We start from the raw sequence: 17,853 nt of genomic DNA on the forward strand, positions 1-17,853 counted from the left end.
AGATGTAAAGATATTTAATATTTATAAAACAATGTAATATTATTTTAATTATTATAAAGCAATAACTAAAACCACAGATAAATATGGCAAAATCATCATAAATAGCAATCAGTTGGATCATGAGACACAAAATCCAGTGTACTTTTTATGCCTCAAAATTCCATCAGTATAATTTCTTTTAAAATTCTACTAAAACTCCCGGAGGCCTGGAGTAAATTTTAAAGTATTTGTGAACTCATTCTCTACAGTATAAGGTTAAGATATATGTTTTTCTCACCTGAAAACAACTGAAAAATATAGACTATATTATTAGAATTCTTGTTCTATGTGTAAATGTTACACAGTTATAAAAGTAATACAACTTCCTTTAGCTACATTCAATACATCTATTCTCCATCAACCTGAGCAAGAACAACAATGCCAGCACAATGTCTGTTCTCTCTTTAATAATAGATTCAGCAAAGGAAGAATACATTGTAAAAGATTAATAAGAAGCAAATATCCAGGACAGCAAAAAGACAAACAACGGTGCGGCTGTTTTGCTTAACCGCCTATCAGTAAATATTCATGCCTGCCTTTAGTCTTTTACTGGGCCCATGCTGCTCTGCTTGGCCTCCTTCTCAAATTTCTGTCAATAGCCTAAATTATGTTCAAACAAACATTCAAGTGTGTCTTACATTAGGTCCTTCACACATGCTGACACATAGGCTTCCATTTTAATTAGGGTATCTAAAATGGTTTATATCAGAGCTGTTCAGGATTCTGTATCAAATGATAAAAATAATGGTTTACTTACATATTTACACTAATATTTTCTTAAATTGTGGGACAGCATGGTTTGAAGGAGCCAAAAAGCAAATTCAGAACCTACTATTTTTCACTAATATGAAAATCACCTAAAGGACCTAAAATTGAGCCAGGTTTGGTGGTGTACATTTATAATCCAAGTATTTGGAAGGATAAGACCAAAGGATCACAAGTTCAAGGCCAGCCTGGACTATACCTGAGACCTGTCCCAAAAATAAACAAAAGAACCTAAATTATTAAATGCAGACCAAATACTATCAGGTTTATTAAAATTCTCAGCTGTCAAACTTTTAAGTGAAAAAACAAAGAGATTGTCTTTCGTGAGAGGTCCCCCTTAATCACCCCCATCCAGACTGTTATGATCTGCTCTGGCCAGTCTTGCTGTCCATAGCTCTCTTCTTTCCAGTCCACTTTCTTAGCTTGTTCTGAGTAATCATTTCAAATAACAGATATTTGCCCTGCCCATGCATGTGAACATGCACATGCACCCCCACACACAGTTTCAATGGCTCTTCATTGCCTGCCAACTCTTAGCCAGACACCCTTGAACCTGTGATTTGGGTGCTTATTCTTCACAACAAGTTCTACCTATCTCCATGCTCCCTGTTGTGCTGCCATTCCCCAAGAATGCTGTCACCTCCACACCTCCAGTCTTTCGCTCACACTGCTTGCTCAGCAACACTAGGAACAAAATTAGTAGCATTTCAAATGATGATCATTTCTCTCCTGAGGTATTCAACCTTCACCAGTTTTGCACATAAGTTAAAGATAATGCTCAAATAGTGGTATAAATATGATTTGCCCTAGAAATATCAGCTCATCCATCCTCCCAGCCAGCAGCATCAGCTTGGAACACTAATGACATTTCACAATAATACACTGAATATCTAAATTGACTTAATACTATGTAACAAAGAACTCTTTTTATCTATCCCTACACCACCCACCTATGCTATTAATACTTAAAATAAAGGGCATTCAATTCACACAACACGGAAATGTGGGGAATCCCTCCTACACCCTAGATTTTTATTAATGTGATGATCTTGTGATGATTAGATAATTCTGTACTACATTCACAATAGAGTTTTGATCCAGTTGTAACAAAAAAAATCATTCACACTGCTGACTATTCAGGGCAATGACACAAATCACATGCAAGCTTAGGTAAAATTTCAACACAACAATCAGGTTTTGCTTAGCAACTCACAGCTAATATCTGATTGTTCTATCACATGCTTTTGTAGAGACTGTGCATTTGCTTTGTAACATTTTTCAGTTTTTAGTATGTATTCCATATCACTTTATTCACATCTATTCCTCTCACAGGACTGCAGGTTCAGTGGGGACAGAGGGTATATGTGTTTTGTATACCACTGCATGCTGAGCACTTAGCGCAATGCCTCACTCAGAACTGGCATCCAATACATAGTTGCTGAATGAGTGAATAGCATATATACCTTGAGAGTCTGCTTAATGATAAGTTTTATAAGCGAATTGCCCCAAAATGCCTGAAAATGGATGGCATTTTCAGATTAATATGGAAATAGTGATAGATCAATATTTCATGTGAAAGTTGCTATGGTTTTAATGTGCTCCCAGAGTTCATGTGTTGGAAACTTAGCCCCTAATGAAATAAAGTAGAAAGTAGAACCTTCAAAAACTGGTTAAGACATAAGGGCTCTGCCTTCATAAATGAATTAATGTCATAGCTGTGAAAGCAGACTTGTTATCTTGGTAGTGTTTTGTTTGTTTGTTTTCTTAATCATAGTCTGTTCAGTCCCTCTTTCTGCCTTTGTCACTCTCTTGCCCTTCTGCCTTCTACCATTGTGTGGTACAGCACTAAGGTCCTGCCAGACATGAACCTTCAACCTTGGACTTTTTAGAACTGTAAGAAATAAATCACTTTCTTTATAAATTACCTAGCCTCAGATATTTTGCTTTAACCACATAAAAAGAGGTTAAGACAACATGTGAGCCTATTTTACTGTTATATCAAAAATATGTTAAACTAGGTGTGAATGGACCATACTGTAATCCCAGCAACTCGGGAGGCAGAGATCAAGAGGATTGCAATTCTAGGCCATCCTGGGGGAAAAGTTAGCAAGATCCCATCTCAACAAACTGGGTGTGTAAGTACACACCTTTTAATCCCAGGCACATGGAAGACATATGTAAAAGGATTACAGTGTGAGGCTGGCCCCAGAGAAAAACACAAGACCCTATCTGGAAAAAAAAAATGAAAGTGAAAAGGATTGGTGCTCTGGCTCAAGTGGTAGAGTACTTGACTGGCAAGTGTGAGGCCCTGAATTCAAACCCAGTATCACCAAAATAATAAAATAAAATATAAAACATCTATTTATTTCATTTTGATCCTACAGAAGACATGTAAAAATAACCCACAAAAACATTCTCAATATATCCAACCTGTGTTTACAATATTTTATGTACTGATTAGATCTTTCAAAGATAGTACACTTAGCATATGCTTCTTAAAGTATAGTTATTAAACTATAGAAGAGCTAGGGATATAATTCAGTGTTACAGCATGTGCTTTGCACAAGTGAGGCCTTGGGTGTGATTCCCAGCACAAATAAACAAACAAACAAGCATAGAGATAAACTTTCAGTATTACTTCATTCTTCATTTTGTTAAGATCACATATCTGAATCTCTAAGTGAATATATTATCCACTGATGTCCTAAGACTTAAAATTTCCCTTACTAGAAATACTGACCTAAAAGTCAGGTATGGTGAAGCATGCCTGTTTCCCACCTACTGGGGAGGCAGAGATAAGAAAAGGAATGGTTTGATGGCAGCCCTGGCAACTAGTGAGACCATACCACAACCAATAAACTGGGTATGATGGTACACATCTATAATTCCAGGTATAACTAAAGCTGTATTAGGAGAATCACAGGTTTACATTTTGCCCATGCAAAAATTTGAGACCCTATCCAAAAATCAAGTAAAGCAAAAAGGGCTGACGTATGGCTCAAGAGGTAGAGCACTTGCCTAGTAAACACAAGGCCCTGAGTTCAAATCCCAATATTGCTACTAACATTTATGCATTTTCTGTAATCTCTTACCTCTTTATTTCTCTGTGTTTATGATTAGTATGTTGAGAAATAAAATATTGGAAACGTGGAGCAAAAAATAGGTGTGTTATTCAGTTTTCCATTATTGCAACAAAATACCTAAAATAATAAGTTAAATAAGGAAAAGTTTATTTTGGCTCACATGGATTCATAGATTTTAGTACATGGACAGCGGGTGCAGTCATTTTGGACTATGGTGGCACAGTACACCATGGCAGGAGCGATTTATGGAAGAAGCTTGTTCACTTCATGGTGGTTGAGAGGCAAAAAGAGCAGAAAAGGGCCCAATGTCCTCCTCAAGGGGACAACCCAGTTACCTTGCTTCTCACTAAGCACCACCCCTTAAAGGTTCTATTACTTCCTAATAGCACCACTGGTTTGGCTACCAGGCCTGTTAACATTGGGGGAATGCTTATCCAAACCATAACAATAGAGAAGAAAGAGGTAAACACTGGAATGTTGAAAACAATTTCTGATGACTGAGTTACCTACTTCGCTCATTTTTTACCTTAGACAAATTATAATATATAAATATGCCTACTGCTATAATATTATTTAGAACTTAATTATGCAATTTACTTAATTACTTTTAAAAGCACAAACATTTTAAATCTATTGCAGTATTCAAGTTCACTATAAGACTTCCTCAATACTAACCCATTTTTCATCATTTATCAGTCAAGATTAAATCCTTCTGGGGACTAAATTAGTTTTTTCAAATTTAGCCTCAGACGCAGAGCAAATCTTTGGCAAAGTTAGAGCAAAAAGTTCTAAGTACAAATATCTTTCTTGGAAAGCAATTTGAGGATGTTAGAAACTTAAAATTCAATTGAATTTTAAGAGACATAAAACACTTTCCAGTTGTTCAGTTTAGACTAAGGAATAGTCTCTTAGGAATTTGTTTTTTAAATGTTTTCTAGAGAATACACATAAAATACAACTTAAAGTATAATTAGAAGATGCCACAGCCTATCTGTCATTTACTTAAGGCATCTAGACTCGTCCTCTTCTTTGGTATTCACGAACATAATAAATACATAGCCAACTTGTGAGGCACCTCAAAGCCTCCCAGGGCTTCTCCAGTCCTGTGAAGCACTGGTGCGGCAGCTGTGAGCAGGCAAAGCACTCTGGGCCGGGCTTAAGTACTTCAGTTGGAAAGGCGATCTCACTTGGCCACTGTTGAGTTATCAGTATCCCTCAGCTCAAATCAATCAGTCATCCTACCGTTTCTTAGGAAACATTTCTGCCTTTGCCATTTGATTTTCTTTCCAGTACACAATTGAAACAAAAAGTCAGAGATGAAATTGCTAGCACATTTACCATAAACATAACCTATCAGTTCTACACAGCCCTGTTGTCAGAAGGAAGTACAAGTAATGGCCTTTTTCTGTCCTGATGTTTTTCTCAGAAGTGGATCCAATCCCAAGACTGCTACCTACAAGCTTCAGATGACAGATGACAGTGAGGTTGCTTAAACTTTGTGGAAGTCAATCTGCCTATTTGTAGAAAAAGAAAAATTATAATGAACTCCACAGAGATTGATTGTGTTTGGAATGATACCCCTAAAAATTCCTAGTATACTATCAGTCACATATTAGGTGCTACATATTACTAGACTAGTATTTAAAGGGTTATGAGCCCATACTTATTTGTGTGCAGATTTAATTAAATCACTTAATCAGACTTTTAATCACTTTAAAGTTATAGATTTCCATTTATCTCTATCAGTAACGATTTGATTAGCTTTTTCCAGTAATCTAGACCACTTCTTTCTACTTATTTTCCTTCCAATTAACTTCAGTTTGAACATTGAACATCTCATTAATATCTTCATAATTAGATAGATCTGTAATAATAAGGTAAAGAAACTTGGTCCAGCCAAGTTTGCCACTAAAATTTAATTAAATGGTATAGATGAAGATGCCTCACACTGATAAATTTATTTATATATATATATATATATATATATATGTAATTCTAGAGGGCTGGCTATTCTTCTTCTATATTGCTGTCTTCTGACAATAATGACCATCTATACTAGCATTCAGCAAACTTTTTTCCATAAAAAGATAATAAATATTAAAGACTGGTGAATAATACTGTTGTAATCACAAGTACTCAACCCTGCCATTGTAACCTGAATATAACCATAGGCAATAGCTTAGTAAATAAAAGTGATTTTTTTCAAATAAAATTTCATTCCCCAAAACAGGAATTGGGCTTGATTTGCTCAATGGATCATGGTTTTCCAACCCCTGAACAATGCTTCTGTTGAAGATAAACTCTTCCCATTCCACCCTGACCCTCCCCTCTCCAACTCCAACTTCCATCCCTAGCAGGGCTCAGTCCTAGAGATTTTAATAAATGATGTTGGGAAAATCAAGCATACATATGAACAGAAGGAAATTTTTCAGACTTACAAGTGCTAGGAATATAGATGTCTGCCACCATCCCAACATTTTAATTGTCAGTCTTATAACACACAAAAATCAATTCTAGGTGGCTCATGGGTCAGAATGTAAAAGGCAATAATAAATAATAATAATAACTCTTTAAGAGGATAACAAAAAATATATTCACAACTTTCATGTATGAGGAAACTCCATGCTGCTTTCCATAGTGGTAACACTAATTTACATTCCCACCTACAGTGTATAAAAGTTCCCCTTGCCAGCATTTGTTGCTTAAATTCTTCATAATAGCCATTCTATCTGGGGTGAGATGAAATCTCATTGTCATTTTGATGTGCATTTCTTTGATAACCAGGGATGTTTAACATTTCTTCATGCATTTGTTGGTCATTTATACTTCTTCTGAGAACTGTCTCTGGGCAAATTATTTGCCTATTTATTAGTTGGGTTGTTGATTCTTTTAAAATTTAGCTTTTTGAGCTCCTTATATATTCTAGTTGTTAATCCCTTATCAGATGTATAGCTGGCAAAGATTTTCTCCCATTTTGTGTGCTATGTTTGCATTCTAATGACTGTGTCCTGTGCTGGGCAGAAGCTTTTTAGTTTGATGCAATCCCATTTGTCAATCCTTGCTCTTATTTGCTGAACTATTGGAGTCTATTCAGGAAGTTGTTTCTTATGCCTGTATATCCCAGTGTTTTCCCATAGTTGTTTCAAAATTTCAGGTCTTGCATTAAGGTCTTTGATCCATTTTAATTTTATTTTAGTACAGGGCAAAAAACAGCAATTTAGTTTCAATCTTCTACACATGGATATCCAGTTTTCCCAGTACCATTTGTTGAAGAGGCTATCTATTGTCCAACATAAGTTTTGACACCTTCATCAAAAATCAACTGGCTGAAACTATATGGATTGATTTAAAGGTCTTCTATTCTGTTCCACTGTTCTTCATGTCTGGTTTTCTGCCAGTACCATGCCATTTTTATTACTATGACTCTGCAGTATAGCTTGAAGTCAGGTATTGTGATAGCTCCCATGTTGTTCTTTTTGCTCAGGATTACTTTGACCATTGGAGGTAATTTGTGCTTCCATATGAACTTTAGGATTGATTTTTCTATCCCTGTGATGAATGCTATGACTCACGTTTAACCAACAGGGTACAGCAAGCATGAAAGGATATACATGATTACGTTGCATAAGACTTTAGCACCAGTAGGGTAACTGTAGGTAACAGTAATGTATTGTATACTTCCAAAAAACTTAAAGAAAGGATTTTGAATGTTCTTACCATGAAGAAATAAATGTTTGAGGTCATAGGTATGTTATGCTGATTTGAAAATTACAGTGCATGCACATATCCTAATATCATATACTATCCTTAAAAATGTAGATTTTTATGTGTCCACTGATTAATTATTTTAAGAATATCTTTTTTTAAAGTACCAACCTTGCTGGAGTCTCTCTCTCCCTCTCATTTGCTGGTTTTGATGAAGCAAGTAACCATGTTAGGGGATCCACATGACAAGGATATCCAGCTTACTGACAGCCAACAAGAAAACAAGATTCCCTTTCCTACAACTGCAAGGCAATGAATTCTGCCCACAATCTGAGACTGGAATCAGAAACTTCCAAAGCCAAAAATTCAGATGAGACCCCAGTCCCAGCCCAAACCTTCATTGCAGATTCGTGGTCTGTTCTCATCCACAGAGATTGGGAAGTAATAAATATGTTGTTTTAACCCTGAAGTTTGTTGTGATGTGTTATGCAGCAACAGAAAACTAATACAGGATGTATCTTAAATGTATATTAGGTTCCCAAGAGTCAGAGCCTGAGCAGGGGTTCTGGCTCCGGTGATTGATTTTATGAAAGGAGCACTATCAGGAGGAGAGTAAGAGAAGCAGGGTAGGTTAGAAGAAAGAAGTCTGCAAGAACAAGTTCTTAACTAGAGACCAGCTTCAGTCTGATCTCCAGGTAAAATATTGGAGCATTCAGTTCATTCCATCTTGAGTAAGGAAACTGGCCTCTTGTGCCACAGTCAATACTGAGGCTGCAGGGAGAAAGGAGGCATGACACCCTCTGTAGTGGTTTCCAATTGACCAATGACAACTCTCCAGATAAGTGTGCAACTGTGAGGTTTTGCCATGAGCAGGTCACAGGATTTGGTAAAGGAGATGTGGGAGGCAGGGTAGAAGGTTAATAGTACCAATTACAGACTGCACAACTGAGATAAAATATAAAGGAAAGTTAGGAAGCAAATAGCAGAAAAATCAGCAGAGTAGGGATGGGTAATACAGGACTTTCTGGGATTTTGATGGTGTTTGATTTCTTAATTTAGGTGGAAGTGACATAAATGTATTTTTTCATACCAATATTAATCATTTTATGCATTTTCCATATGTCTGTTATATTCACAATAAAATGGATTTTTAAAATTCTGCCTGGGCAGAAATACAATTTCTAAACTCAGGAAAACTGGAGAGTATTTGAGGGTTTCATTTACCTCTCTGATACAATGTGACATTTCATTGTACTCTGGTATCCTATACATCTTAATTCTACTGTCCCACTAGTATATTTGATTTTTTCCATACCAAGAATTTAGAAAAAAATCCTCATGCTATTAGGGAAACAAAGTTGAGGGTACATCCCAGAGCATCTGAACAAGAAGGTGGCTTTGAGGTAGGGATGGGGAAAGATGCACAAAGTATAAATATGTTAACTAGAAAACAAGAGACTATTGGTGATTGTGTAAACCATTAACAAGGAAAAAATGTTGGCATTCATCAAAAAGGTTTTCTGGTGAAGATGATTCTTTGCATCCAATTATTCTAATTCTCTAATAAAAAAGGGAAGAAAGCATGGAAATAAAGAATAGGCAAGATAAAGCTCAAGTTTTCAGCAGGAAGATTTTTACAAAACAAAATTTAAATCACAAATCCCAGTCTCCATATTAAAAATGAAAAATATCAGACAGAATCCAGAGTAAGCCACTTGGGTCATTTTTGGTTGAAATTCTTAGTAGTTGCCTACCATTTTTAATACTGCTTTTCCAACAGTACAAAGGACTCTCATGAGACAGACTCTAATGAGCTGACCAGCAACACTCCCTGGAAAAGTCCAAGCAGTTACTATCAATTACAGGCAGATAATTATCGCAGTGACTTTCATAAACCATTATTCTTCTCCATAGAAAAGAAATTAAAGTGCTGAAAAATTATGAATATCTAAGGAAGAGAATATATAAGAAAGCTTTAATATAAGCAAAAATAATTAAGGTGTTTTGATTTTCTTATAATTGTTTCCAAGTAGATTGTCAAGTCAGTATTGGTATGCAAAATACATAGGAATAGAAAGTATTTCATAGGACATAAATAATATAGAATGTCAAAAGTAGTGGATTCTCATAGGAAGAGTCTAAAACTTGGAGTTGGAGAGCATGGCTTTGGGATATCTAAGAGCAAAGCCAACATAGACAAACCACTCCCTAGGTTCTCAGTTTTCTCCTTTGTAATTTAGGGGTCATGTCATTGGTTGACTCCTTTTCATGGGACCACTATCTGTCAAATAAGACTATGAACCTGGGAGCATTTTGCAAACTATTCTACTCTAGAAAAGCCAAAGGTATTTTGTATACTTCCTGAATTTACTTTTAGTTTAAACACTTGGAAAAGAGAGAGATATTTTTAGAATTGCAAGTCATATTTCAGAATGTTTTAAATAAGAGTTAATAGGAAAAAAAAGAATGAAATTGTGAAAAATAACCAAAAATTACCAGTTTATCTATGGTACCAGCTTTTCACAGGAAAGAATCAGTCACTTATACTGGAAGCATGAGAAAAAGGTTTTCAGCTGGGAATGTTTTGTGAAATTATTTCAAGCCATAAGTCAGGACATAACGTTAGAGGAAATGATAATTCCCCAGGTAAAAACTTTCCTTCTCCACTAAGTGGATCATGAATCAGTTTTAGCCTATGGTGTTCTACCCCATTGAGCCCAGAACATCCAGCAGCTTCTGGAATCTGCTAAACCATCAAGCACAGCAGACAATTCCCTTTAAGCTGATTCAAGTGCTAAAGAGCAGTGGGCTAGAACTTTCCCCCCAAATCTGGAGTTCAATGATGTGTGGGCTTCATTCTTCTTAAGAAAAATAACTCAAACTCTATAGAACTTCTGCAGGGTTCAATTAGATATATTTCTAATTTGATTACTTTTTTATTTTCTTTTGGAATATAGAACATATTCCTGGAATTTTGATGCCAACATTTGTTTATTACCTCTCTACTTTTCAACTGTATATTTACAAAATAATTAATTTGAACAAGGTACTAGGAAATAGAGGAGAATTATAAAGGTGGTAATGGAAAGGTTCAAATAGAGAAATTTATCAAATAAGATAAATTTACTGTAGTGATGGACAGTAATCAAATACGCAATCATTACTCCAGTGATGTATATGTATGCATGTACACACTTATATATGCATATATACATTTGTATACACACATACATACATAGGGAGAACTCAGTGTATATTCATCAAAGGAGAGTATTCAATAGAATTTGAATAATAAATGAATGTAAATGTAACGTGGTTATAATGGAATATTATACCATAGACAGGGCTATAGTCACAAGATTGCTGAATAGAAAAAAGTAACCATAAGAGAGACTACAACTTCCTCTCTGTTCAGCTAGAGAAAAATAAGTGTTAGAGAACATACATCACACATGCGATAACCAACTTTATTTTGTTGATTTATAATAATTACTATCACCTGAACTCATCACTATTTCCTTTTATAATAGATATTTAAACATCAAAAATGAGATAAAATGCAGGGCACCTGTGGCTCATGCCCGCAATCCTAGTTACTTGGGAGGCTGAGATCAGCAGGATGGTCATGCCAGGTTAGCCCAGGCAAAAAAGTCTGCAAGACCCCTTCTCAGTGCAAAAAAGCTGGGTATGCTAGTACACACCTGCCATCCCAGCAACAGCAGGAAGTTTAAAATAAGATTACAGTATAGGCTAGGGTGGGCAAAAAGCAAGACTCTATTTCCAAAATAACCAGAAGAAAAAGGGCTTGATGTTTGGCACAAGTGATAGTGCTCCTGCCTGGAAAGCATGAAGCTCTGAGTTCAAATATCAGTTTTGCCAAAAAAAAAATTTACCTTAAGTTTTTATAAAAATTGACTAAATTTAACTTCATGGAGAATACACCATATTGTTTTTATTTTTCCAATTTCATCAGAGAAGTTTACCTTTCATTCTCCTTGAGCTATCATCTTAGTTTTAGAGCCACATTCATGTATTTTAGAAGATGTAAATTCTTGAAAGACGAGAGAGAAGCATCCCAGTTGAGATTCTCAAATGGTCCACAGTATCACCTCACCTTTATCAAATCTATGACTGAGTTGAAAGACATGAACATATTAGAATTTTGAAGCATAGAGAATTTAGACTTCCCTATACAAAGACTAATTTCATATTTGCCATATGCCTTTTTTAACTTTAATAAGTTAATAATGAGATCATTATATGGTTTATCACAAAATTTATTTTATATATTTTCAGAGTTGTCTGGAAGGGTAAGCTAGGTTAGAGTCCATGAAGGAATGCTTTTTGTTGTTTTTGTGACTTTTGGAGGTACTGGAGTTTGAGCTCAAGGTTTCGTGCTTGCTAGGCAGGTGCTCTATCACTTGAGCCATGTCTCCTGCCTTATTTGCTCTGGCTATTTTGCAGATAGGGTGTTACATTTTGCCTAGGCTGGCCTGGCATGTGATCTTCCTATTTTATGCTTCTAGCTGTCATTGGGATGACAGGCATATACTACTTTGCCCAGCTTTTTGCTGTTGAGATGGGAGGTCTCACAAAGTTTTTTGCCTGGAACTGCAATCCTCCAGAATTCAACCTCCCAACTAAATAGGATTAAAGGCATAAGTCATCAGTTTTGGGGGCAAATTAAGAGTGCACTTGACATGGGCAATATACACATGTTTCAAGTCAGTTTTGAATGAAATCTACCTAGTAACACATCTTCATCAAATACTAATGATATGAGAGTAAAGTAGTAGCTATTGAGCAGTATTTTAGTATTCAAAAGTGCCATTTTGACAACCACTATAAAAAGGGGGATGGAGCATAAAACAGTGTAGTGGGAGGTGAATTTTTTCAAAATATATTATATACATGTGTGAAAATATCATAGGACTGGGGATATGGCTCAAATGGTAGAGTGCCAAGAATGAGACCCTGACTTCAAACTTAGTACTGCTGTAAAATAAGAAAGGAAAATATTGCAATGAAATCCCCCACATTGTGTAATCCAAATGTGCTAAGAAAAATGTGAAAAACTAATACACTTTAGAAATGTTGCAAAAAAATGAAAATTTTCTGATTCTATCTCTGGACAAAATATTTGCTACAAAGCAAGGGATTATCTAATAAAATGTTATTTCCCCATTATAGTATGAATGAAAGTACTAATGAAAGTTATGAAATTCTTGCCATCACTATAAAGTCATCATAAGAGTCAATATTAATTGAGGTTTTACTATATGCTTAACAAGACACAAAGTGGTTTTTGCAACATAAAATGTAATTCTCAGAATAATCTTATAAGGAAGTATTACTATCCTCATTTTATACATGAGAAAACTAGAGCAGTTAAGTAGCTTTTCCAAAGCACTCCACATGTTTTTTGTTTTGTTTTGTTTTCCTATTTAGTTCTTTCATTTATTCAATAAAAACAGTTCCCCCTCTGTATCCATCCCATTGGATACCAAAATCAATGGATGCTCAAGTCCCCAATGTAAAATAGCGTAGTATTTGTAGATAACATCTTATATACTTTAAATCATCTGTAAGTTATTTATAATACCTAAGTAAGTATAAGTACTTTATAAGTAGTTGTTATACCATATTGTTTATGAAATGATGACCAAAGAAGTCTGCTTATGTTAAGTATAGATAATTTTTTATATTTTTTTATTCTCACTTAGTTGTATCCACAGAGGCAAAACCCAAAGTTTTATTGCTCACCCTAGTGTGTGTAAGGTCTTGCAGTACTATAGATATTTCAGACCACTTCCCCTCGATCTGTTCAGGCATAGGTATACTTTAAAACTTTAAAGGAAGTGGCATTTTCCCTGTCAAAAATTTTGCTGCTGTTTGCCAACAAAATAATATTGCAAAAGTAAATTTGGGGGACTCTGAGAATCTCTACCAACTAGAAACAAATCCTCTTGATCTTGGCATTGAGAAGCCACAAATGTCACAAAGCACTGAAAAACAATTTCATGCAGCTTTTATGATGATTGCAGTTTATCAAATCTGGTCAGTATCTTTGCTATATGATCTTAAATTTCTTCTAAAGTTAAAAAAATTTTAGATAGCTGAAATGAGAAGGAAATATATTTGTCATCTCAACCTATCAAGTATGTACTTAAGCACCAACTTACATTTGTTATTATTCATCAAAATCTCTCTCTCTCTCTCTCTCTCTCTCTCTCTCTCTCTCTGCTGTGAAGTAAAAGGCTTTTGACAAAATGATAAAGGCTAAGAATAATTTGGCACTTGCAAATATTCATAGAAAAAATAGAAGCAAAAACTTATGTGTAAAAATAACATTTGTATAAATTTTCTTCTTTGTTGATTACTAGCAATTGTGGCAGTGACCTTTTTATACCTGCAGATAATCAGTCCTCATTTCAAAAGCACAGTTTTGACACTTCAAAATATCCTGACATGTTGCCATTTATTTTAAATAGTCCTGAAATTTGTTTTAATCATAAAAATAGTAAAAAAGTATTAATAAATAATGATGATAAAAGTCAGTAAAATATTAGCTTACTCTGACAAGTTTAGAAAGATCAGGTTAGAAATTGTATTCTTACTGATAAGGTTGTAGAAAAGGTAGTTTCATACCATGTTGATAAAAATGTGAATTGTTACAATATCAATGCAGATTAGTTTAGCAATAGCTAACAGCACTTTAAATGCACTTATAATCTTTAATATTGCAATGATACTTCCAGAAATTTCTTGGATATACTCACATATGTGTACAATGGTACAAATGGCTGCCTCAAGGAAAGGTACCTGGGTAAATGGAGGACTGGGTGAAAATGATTGCATTAATTCTCACTTTGTCTTTCTATGCTTATTAAATTTGTTTCATGTGCATTATCTATTTAAAATAAATTAGTTTAAAAAATAATTAGGTATATTGATAAAATTAAAAAGTAACATCACTTTAGAAATTTCTCATAAGCCATTATTCCATCTCTAGTAATTAACACATTCTTACCCTGAAACAATTACAAAATGAAAGCATTTGGACATATTTTTCACCATTACTTACCATCATTGTGAATATATTTATGTGATTGTGCCTTCTAATTTATATAGTAAATATCTGTATTGATCCACTAATTAACTGTTCTATGTCATGTAGCCCATAGTTACCTGGTATGCTGTGGGAGGCAACATATAAATGACTGAAATTTCCAAAAGTACCCATCAGAGCAAGATTTATGCCAGGTATAATATGCCCAAAAATTGAACAATAATTTAAAATGATGAAATTTATCTCCAGCCCAAACTCAATTCTGGTTTAGTCTCAAATTAAATATGGAAGACATATCTTAGATAGGATATGTCCAAAACTTATCTTAGCTCACACCAAACCTTTTGCACCTGCATTCTTCCTTATCTCTATTAAGGGCAGCAATTTTCTTACAGTTGATTCAAGCATCCATCTCCTTCCCTTCTCCTCTCTCCCCCTCCCCCTTTCTTCCTGTCTCCCTCTCTTCCTCTAATCTGCATCTTGCTCCCTCAACTTCTCACTCTTTTATATGTATACATACATATATACATATATATATATAATTTCCAATGTATTGACAAAGGCTGTTTATTATTAAAATAGACAAAAAATATATGATTTTTCTCACTACTTAATCAATTACATCTTTGTTCCCATCCATCACTAACTGTTGCCTGGATTATAGAAAAGTCTTTTAAGAAGAATGCCTGCTTCTACCAATACCCTTTCCATGCATTCTCTACTCAGCAGACAGAGTTATCCATTTGAAATACGTGAGATAATGTCATTTCGATGCTTTCAAACTTTCAGTTGCTGGGAGAAAGTTTAAAAGTCTACAAACTTTTGGCTCTATTGTGTCATCATCTTCATCTTTCCCCATCCCTACTATTGTCTAGTAGCTTATTCACTTCACCAATTTTAAAAGCTTTGCAACCTCCATCCGTTCTCACTTGCTCTTTTTTCTGGAAACACTACATATCACACAGACGCTGGTATAGTTTTATCCATCACCTTCTTCTGACTTCTGTTCTAAGAAATCTTTTAAGATCACCTGTTTCAAATATCTTACCATTCCCAGTACTCTCACCTGGTTCATTTCACAACACAATTCCCATAATTTTTAATATACTTTATAACCCTCATTGTTATTTTATTTGTTGTTTTGCCCACAAAAATGTGATTTCCATGAGGATAAGAGGTCTTTCTACTATTTTAATTTCTGTTGCATTTCTAGGGCTGACATGTAAATATTTATTGATAGAATGAGTCATTTCCCAAAATATATTCCATAGAACACAATTCTGTGAGATACCCCCCATTAAAAAAAAAACAGGGAAGGAGAGACTCATAATGAAATACATTTAGAAAACTATACCTACTATATCACATTTTTGTATACTTTTCCTCAACATAAGTATAAATAAATATAGCAAATGTTTATAAAATAAACAGTATACAATGTTATTCTGCATTAATATATAAATATATTATATATTTATATATAAAATATATCTAATTATATATACATGCTTATGTACATGCAAAAATGTGTTAATTATTGCAGAGATAATATCTGCCTAATTAAAAATAACTCAAATTAATTCTAGAAAGTAAACATATGAAATTAAAGATTGTGAATCTGATTGTGCTATCAGATTAAGCATAAGGGCTCTAGCTAATAAAATAGGTAGAAAAGTGAGAAATTACTAAAAATATTAGAAATGAGAAAGGAAATATTTGGTGAAATTAGATCCTACAAAAAATATTGTGAACATAGGCAAAAAGAGCTGGAAATTATACCAAAACTCACCACAAAAAGTAATGGAGAGAGAAAATATCACAGTGAACATTAAGAATGTTGAATTTGTAGAATGTAGCTAAATCATTCTTTATTCTTCATGAAGTTATTTAGTGATATATGTTAATATATTTTACTTTATGAAGTGCGAATTAGGGAAGGTAGAAGCGGGGACTCCATCTACCAGTTGATGAGAATCTGAAGTTTTTAAAATCAGACATACAGGGGAATAGACGAACAGGATTTATTACTACATTGTTAAGGACAATATAAGACTATGCTCTTCCCAAATTCTGTCATCACTTTAAGACTAGTAGACTAAAGACATAAATGCTGACAAAATGCCTCTTGTTTCCATTCACAAGGATCATTTTCCTTTGCTTGAATGCAGAAGTCTTCTATATGGTTTGGATCCAGAAGACAAGAGACTTTCTACTCATAGTTGATCCTCCACTTGGTTCAATGGAAGATAGAAAACTTTTCCCAGAAGTCTCAACCTGATGCTTAACATAGCCACACTGCACAATTATTCTTTCAGAGACTTGATTATGCTACTACATAAGTAGTAAGTACAGAACTACACTAGATAAATGAGCTCTTTTCTGCCATCTGGGGGCTGGACAGTTGATCTAACAAGCTGCCCATTTAAATACTAGATGGTATTTATAGGTAAAAAATTATGTTAACAAGATCTTACATCTTAGATCTATAAAACCAATATTTAGCATACTATTCTATTACACATTTTAGACCATTGTTTTGAAAAATAGAACAAAAAAGATGAACCTAAGGATCCTTATTTACCAAAAAAATAAAAACAGAACTGTGCAAAAAAAATCAAGGTTTAAAGGTAATGGTATAGGTCACATGACTGACTTTCTTAAAGACTGTGATTAGTCACTTTTCATCAATGTAACAAAACACCTGAGCAACATAATTTAAAGCAGGAAAAATTTGTTTTGGGTCATGATTTCAGAAATTTTCAGTCCATGGCTAGTTAGCACTAATGATTTTAGGCTTGTGTTAAGGCAGAAATTTCATGATCAAGAACATGAAAGACGGAAGTTGCTTGCTTCATGGCACGTGGGAGCAGAAAGCCATGGAGCAAGCAGCCAGAACAAGAGACTCTTTGAAGGCCCCACTTTCATTTTTTCTGTATATTTTTTGAGTCATGGTCTCACGCTATATAGTACAGGTTGTCCTGGAACTTACTGTATTGAGTAGACTGGCCTCAAACTCATGTTCCTCCTGCTTCAGGCTCCTAAGTACTAGGATTACAGACATGTGCCATGTGCCTGGCTTCTAGGTATACTTTCTTCATTTTTTTTTTCTTGGAAGTACTGAGGTTTGAACTCAGTGCCTCATGCTTGCTAGGCAGATGCCTCCAGTCCTTTTTGCTTTAGTTATTTTTGTGG

The sequence above is a fragment of the Castor canadensis genome, chromosome 13 (assembly GCF_047511655.1).
Source record: "Castor canadensis chromosome 13, mCasCan1.hap1v2, whole genome shotgun sequence".
Taxonomy (NCBI): domain Eukaryota; kingdom Metazoa; phylum Chordata; class Mammalia; order Rodentia; family Castoridae; genus Castor; species Castor canadensis.